At 34.8% G+C, this 7500-nt stretch overlaps 3 non-coding genes across 3 annotated transcripts; all 3 read left to right on the top strand.

Moving 5' to 3' along the window:
• The first annotated feature begins 546 nt into the window (after positions 1–546).
• TRNAE-UUC (transfer RNA glutamic acid (anticodon UUC)) lies at positions 547–618 on the top strand. The gene has a single exon. It is a non-coding gene; the product is annotated as a tRNA-Glu (tRNA).
• Positions 619–2453: 1835 nt separating this feature from the next.
• TRNAE-UUC (transfer RNA glutamic acid (anticodon UUC)) lies at positions 2454–2525 on the top strand. The gene has a single exon. It is a non-coding gene; the product is annotated as a tRNA-Glu (tRNA).
• A 2228-nt stretch (positions 2526–4753) lies between these two features.
• On the top strand, positions 4754–4825 carry TRNAE-UUC (transfer RNA glutamic acid (anticodon UUC)). Its single transcript has one exon. It is a non-coding gene; the product is annotated as a tRNA-Glu (tRNA).
• Positions 4826–7500: the final 2675 nt, after the last annotated feature.

Below are 7500 nucleotides of genomic sequence, written 5' to 3'. Positions count from 1 at the left end.
TATATATACAGAATATATATATATATATATATATATATATATATATATATATATATATATACTGTATATATATACAGAATATATATATATATATATATATATATATATATATATATATATATATATATACATACATACTGTTTATATATATATAATATATATATATATATATATATATATATATATATACATACTATATATATATATATATATATATACATTATATATAATAATATATTTATATATATATACATGTATGTATATATATATATATATATATATATATATATATATATATATATATACATATATATATATATACATATAGAAACACATATAGAAACACTTGTATCGAGAGAGAGAGAGAGAGAGAGAGAGAGAGAATGAGTGAAGGAGAGAGAAAGTGAGAGAGAGAGAGAAAGAGAGAGAGAGAAGGATGTTGACTAGCGAGTATTCCTAGTCAGCCGCGGTCATTACTCTATGACGTCATTAGAATTGCAACCAGGCCTTGCACTAAACTTAGAGATAATGCTACTTAATAATATATCCCATGTGGTCTAGTGGCTAGGATACCTGGCTTTCACCCAGGAGGCCCGGGTTCGATTCCCGGCATGGGAACGCTTTTCACTCTATGAAAATCTCAATGATCTCTTACCCACGTTGTCCTGAAGCTGTCTAATGAGGATCGTACGTACCTAGGATAACAGCTGAAGAAGCCCGCCATGATTAATGAGAGTAAAACATCGTGAATAAGAAATAAGAGTCTATATTTGGTACAAGATTAGAAACAAAGTTTTTATCTATTCATTAGGAACTATTACATTTCTGAAGAATGGGATCACAGCTGAAGAAGTCTGACATGAATAATGAAACTGATGCATCGTGGCAGAGAAATAAGATTATCAATATCTATATAAGGCACATATTTTAATTTCATTTTTTTATTTATTTATCTTTTTTTTTATTTTATTATTATTTTTTTTTTTATTCTTTTATTTTTTTGTTTTGTTCCCCCGCCTCCTACCCTTTACAAATCACGAGCCAGATAAGGCTTGCAAAAACATTGCCAAAGAGTGCCCAGTTTCTCACCTCCGTGTCCCTTAGCTCTCTTTTTTCTCTCTTCTCATTTCTAATCTCTTTCTTTCTCTTATAGTTTTATTCTGATTTTTTTCCCAGCTCTACTTCCTATCTGTTTTCTAATTTAGTCTCTAGTCTTTCTATTCATTATCCGACTAAATCCTCTTTTCTGTCCACCGCATACCTGTCTTTTTTTTCTTTTTTTTATATGTATATATATATATATATATATATATATATATATATATATATATATATATATATATATGTGTGTGTGTGTGTGTGTGTGTGTGTGTGTGTATGTATATATATATATATATATATACATATATATATACATATATAAACACATATATGTATATATATATATATATATATATATATATATATATATATATATATATATATACATATATATTTATAGAAACACTTATATCGAGAGAGAGAGAGAGAGAGAGAATCAGTGAAAGAGAAAGAGAAAGTGATAGAGAGAGAGAGAGAAAGAAAGAGAGGGATGTTGACCAGCGAGTTTTAGTAAGTCAGCCGTGGTTTTACTCCATGATATCACTGGAATTGCAACTAGGCCTTACAATTCCATCAGTCTAGATCATTCACGTCTATGAGTACTTATAGAATGTATGTGCAATGAAGAGATCACATCTCTAGTCGACTGAGGTGACGCCGGGGTGGGTTGCAGTTGCCACACACGAAGACACACGACCAGGGGAAGCCTCTGTGACGTCACTAAAGGTAGACCATTTTTTACAGCGTCCTCCGTCTGATCAATTTGTGTCGCCGGGCCGCTTGTTGCACAGATGACTGGCTAATCGCAGACGGGGAAGCACTAGGTATAATTGGAGATGTTATTGTAGAAGAGTGGGGAGAGTGGAGTCTGAAACAAAAATAGAAAGAGAATGAAAAAAAGAAGAAAGATAGAAAGAGAAAGGGAGAGATGGAGTGAGAGAGAGAGAGAGAAAGAGTGAGAGAGAAAGAAAACAAGAAAGAAAGAATATAGTATATAATGATATAGAATGGTTAAAATGATATTGGAAGAAGTAGAATGATAGTTCGAGGCCAACACTAACTAGAATCGAAAGTTCATAATGTTACACCAGCTGACCAGTTTTTACAAAGGTTTTAGAATGATTGACATTTGTCATCTTCACTCGGATATTGTGCCCTATAGCAAGTTTATATTTCAGTTTGGAGATAAAGCTAAACTATCTAGCGAATAGCTGTATCTAAAACAATATAGATCCCTAGTGTTGAAAAATATGGCCATTTCAAGCCCTTGTGCGTGTATATTTGTGTGTTGGTAAAGACGTAACTTAATATGTTTTGTACTGAACTAAGAGATAATGCCACATATTAATATATCCCATGTGGTCTAGTGGCTAGGATACCTGGCTTTCACCCAGGAGGCCCGGGTTCGATTCCCGGCATGGGAATGCTTTTCACTCTATGAAATTCTCAGTGATCTCTTACCCACGTTGTCCTGAAGCTGTCTAATGCGGGTCGCACCTACATAGGATTACACCTGAAGAAGCCCGCCATGATTAATGAAAGTAGAACATCGTGAATAGAAAATAAGTCTATATTTGGTACACGATTAGAAAGAAAGTTTTTTATCTTTTCATGAGGAACTATTATTTTCTCAAGAATGGGATCACAGCTGAAGATGCCCGCCATGAATAATGAAACTGATGCATTGTGGCAGACAAATAAGATTATCAATATCTATATTAGGCGCATTTTTTATTTCATTTATTTAAATTTTTGCTCCCTCGCTTTACAAATCACGAGCCAGATAAGGCTTGCAAAGGTTTTGCCAAAGAGTGAACAGTTTCTCTATAAATTATTTCATACTTCCTTCGTGTCCCTTAGCTCTCTTGTCTTTCTCTCTCCACATTTCCAATCTCTTTCGTTCTACTATACTTTTATTCTGATTTTTCTACTCTACTTCCTATTTTATTTTCTAATTTAGTCTCTAGTCTTTCTATTCATTATCCGATTAAATCCTCTTTTCAGTCCACTGCATCCACCATCTACATCCCTCAGTCTCTTTTTTTTCTCTTTTATCTCTTTCTCCCAATATATATATGTATATATGTATATATATATGAATAAATAAATAAAAAATATATATATATATATGTATATATATATATATATACACATATATATATATGTATGTATGTATGAAACAAGTGTTTCTTGGGTAAACATATAAACTTTTATCGTGATATATATAAACATCTCTATCGATACACACACACACGCGCGCGCACACACACACACACACACACACACACACACATATATATATATATATATATATATATATATATATATATATATATATTTATTTATATGAAGAAAGGTATGAATGAGATTGAATATCTATACACGTGTTTCGAAGGTCTTTCTCAAAAATACCTCCGTCGAAACGCGTCAAATACATCTCATGTGTGTTTAGATATTCAGTATCATTCATACATTTTTTCTACATTTGTCGCTATGAACTCTGTTCATATATATATATATATATATATATATATATATATATATATATATATATATATATGTATGTATATATATATAAATATATGTATATGTACACATACACACACACACACACACACACACACACACACACACATATATATATATATATATATATATATATATATATATATATATATACATATATATACACATATAGAAACACGAGAGAGAGAGAGAATGAGTGAAAGAGAGAGAGAAAGTGAGAGAGAGAGAAAGAGAAAGAGAGAGAGAGAGAGAGAGAGAGAAGGATGTTGATCAGCGAGTTTTAGTAGTCAGCCGCGGTCATTACTCCATGACTTCACTGGAATTGCAACTAGGCCTTGCAATTCCTTCAGTCTAGATCATTCACGTCTACGAGCACGTATAGAATGAATGTGCAATGAAGATATCACATCTCCTCTTGTCGACTGAGGTGACGCCGGGGTGGGTTGCAGTTGCCACACACAAAGACACACGACCAGGGGAAGCTTCTGTGACGTCACTAAAGGTTGACCATTTTTTATAGCGTCTTCCGTCTGATTAATTTGTGTCGCCGGGCCGCTTGTTGGACAGATGACTGGCCAGTCGCAGACGGGGAAGCACTAGGTATAATTGGAGATGTTATTTTAGAAGAGTGGGGCGAGTGGGGTCTGAAACAAAAATAGAAAGAGAATGAAAAAGAGAAGTGAGATAGAAAGAGAAAGGGAGATACAGAGTGAGAGAGAGAGAAAGAGTGAGAGAGAAAAAAGCAAGAAAGAAAGAATATAGTATATAATGATATAGAATGGTTAAGATGATGATGGATGAAGCAGAATGATAGTTTGAGGCCAACACTAGAATCGAAAGTTCATAATGTTACACCAGCTGACCAGTTTTTACAAAGGGTTTAGAATGATCAAGATTTGTAATCTTCACTCGGATATTATGCCTTATAGCAAGTTTATATTTCAGTCTGGAGACAAAGCTAAAACATCTAGCGAATAGGTGTATTTAAAACAATATAGATCCCTAGTGTTGAAAAAATATGGCCATTCCAAGCATTTTCTTTAGTATGTGCGTGTGTATGTGTTGGTAAAGACGTAATTTGATATCGTTTGTACTCAACTTAGAGATAATGCTATTTATAAATATATCCCATGTGGTCTAGTGGCTAGGATACCTGGCTTTCACCCAGGAGGCCCGGGTTCGATTCCCGGCATGGGAATGCTTTTCACTCTATGAAATTCGCAGTTATCACATATCTTCATCGTCCTGAAGCTGTCCAATGAAGGTCGCAAGGGCTTACGACCTGAATCTGAAGAAGAGCGCCATGTTTAACGAAAGTAAAACATCGTGAATGAGCAATAAGAGCCAATTTTTGGTTAGAAATAACAATCTTCATCTATTCATTAAGAACCATTACTTTTCGTCTACCCCACCCCAGCCTTTACTCTCCAGCCTCCCATCCCTTAGTTCTCGAGATTCTGTTTCTTCTTATTTTCGACCTTTTTCCCTTTTCTATATTTTTATTCTTACCATTTTCTCTTTACCTTTACCTCTACTTCCTATCTTATTTCTTATTTCATTCAGTGAAATAGGTGGTAGATTATGCATCTACCACCTCTCTAGACACTACATCCCTATGTCTCTCTTTCATTTTCTTTTCTGCTCTCTCCATACCCGTGATGCGTTACCCAACAGTTACACACACACACACACACATATATATATATATATATATATATATATATATATATATATATATATATATATATATATATATATATGTATATATATGTATACACACACACACACACACACACACACACACACACACACACACACACACACACATATATATATATATATATATATATATATATATATATATGTATATATATATATATATATATATATATATATGTATGTATGTATACATATGTATATATATATATATATATATATATATATATATATATATATATATATGTATGTATATATATGTATATATATATTTATATATAGATAGATAGATAGATATATATAATGACATCACTGAGATTGCAATATGGCCTTGCAAATCCAACGGTCTGGATTTCTAACTCATTCACATCCGCGATCACGTGTAAGGCGTGTGTGTGCACAATCAAGACATCATGTTCACTGTAGTCGACCGAGATGATGCCGGGGTGAGTTGCCAGTTGCCACGCACGAAGACACACGACCAGAGGAAGCTTCTGTGACGTAACGAAAAGTTGACCCTTTTTTACAGCGTCTTCCGTCTGATCAATTTGTGCAAGAGACGCCGGGGCCGCTTGTTGCACAGATGACTGACCAATCGCAGACCTTCATTAAGGAAGGGGCGGAGCGTCATTGGGCATCGGCTGTTCATTTTTTTAGCGGAGAGATGATGAAATTTTTTTTAAAAAGGAGGGAGAGACAGGAAGACTGTATGAGAGAGAGAGAGAATGAATTATAGTTAGATGGAGAGAGAGAGAGAGAGAGAGAGAGAGAGAGAGAGAGAGAGAGAGATTGATAGATAGATAGATAGAGAGTGAGAGAGTGTGTATGTGTGTGTGTGTGCGTCTGTGTATGTGTGTCTGTGTCTGTGTGTGTGTGAGAGAGAGAGATAGATAAAGAGATTGAAAGAGATACTGTGTGTGAGAGAGAGAGAGAGAGACTGTGTGTGTGTGTGTGTGTTTGTGTGTGTGTGAGAGAGAGAGAGAGAGAGAGAGAGAGAGACTGTGTGTGTGTGAAAGAGAGAGAGAGAGAGACTGTGTGTGTGTGTGTGTGTGTGAGAGAGAGAGAGAGAGAGAGAGAGAGAGAAAGACTGTGTGTGTGAGATTGATTTTTGATTTGATACAGTTTATTTGCAGAACAATTTACATGCCCTGCAAAAAGCCAGGGTAAGATGTCAAGCATCTATCCAAACTGGCTAAGCTTCTATTGCGTTATGGGCTTAGTCAAGCACAAATCTTACATACCTGAGGGGCTGCATTATACTGGTTAACATATTTACATGTTTTACCTAGTCGGTAAAAAACCTTTTATGTCACTGATCATGTCAAAGACAAGACCAGTGTCTATAATAAGATTAATATAATCTACAAGTGATGTTCTTTGTACAGTGCTGTTCGATCGATAGGATGCAGTTTCCGTACAGCAAAGCAAGTAGTGATTGAGACTATGTGATTTAGCTTTTTTGCACAATTTACAGTGGTGATATGTGACTGGTTTTGCATCCAAAACTGCATCCTGCACATATTGTATAGTATAGTGATAGCCTATGCGTAGCCTGGTTAGTATAACTTGTTGCCTCCGTGACAGACCTTTATAAATTTCATAGGGCTTGTCCATGTATGATGTCCCGGCAATACTTTCATAATGCCAGATAGTGTCCATTCTTTTTCATCTTTTTTGTAGCCCATACCTGATTCTCATAATCTCTTAAACAGCTATTAATACGTCTTTTCATCTGAGTAAGAGATAATGGTATAGCATAGTGTGGTTCTTCATAGGAAAGTGCGAATTTGGCTAACTGGTCAACTTTTTCACATGATGGTATTCCTATATGAGACGGTATCCAGTGCAATGACACTTGTATACCCTGCTCTGAGAGTCTGGAAATTTGATGTAGGATGTTTTTAGATACCATGTTTTCTGGGTTAAATGCAGTGAGTCTATAGAGGGCACCCTGAGAGAGACTGTGTGTGTGAGAGAGATAAAGAGAGAGAACTATGTGTGTGTGTGTATGTGTGTGCGTGTGTGTATGTGATAGAGAGAGAGAGAGAGGGGGGGGGAGATTATGTAAAAAATTGTTAAATTGATGATTGACTAAGTGTAATTATAGTATAACAAGTTTCAAGGATAACACCACTCAGACTGCTAACATTTATTATG

The sequence above is a fragment of the Penaeus japonicus genome, unplaced genomic scaffold, assembly GCF_977035675.1.
Source record: "Penaeus japonicus unplaced genomic scaffold, GWHDUDI00000001_assembly GWHDUDI00000036, whole genome shotgun sequence".
Lineage (NCBI taxonomy): Eukaryota > Metazoa > Arthropoda > Malacostraca > Decapoda > Penaeidae > Penaeus > Penaeus japonicus.
The sequence above is the reverse complement of the archived record's forward strand: the minus strand, read 5'-3'. Positions and strand labels throughout refer to the sequence as shown.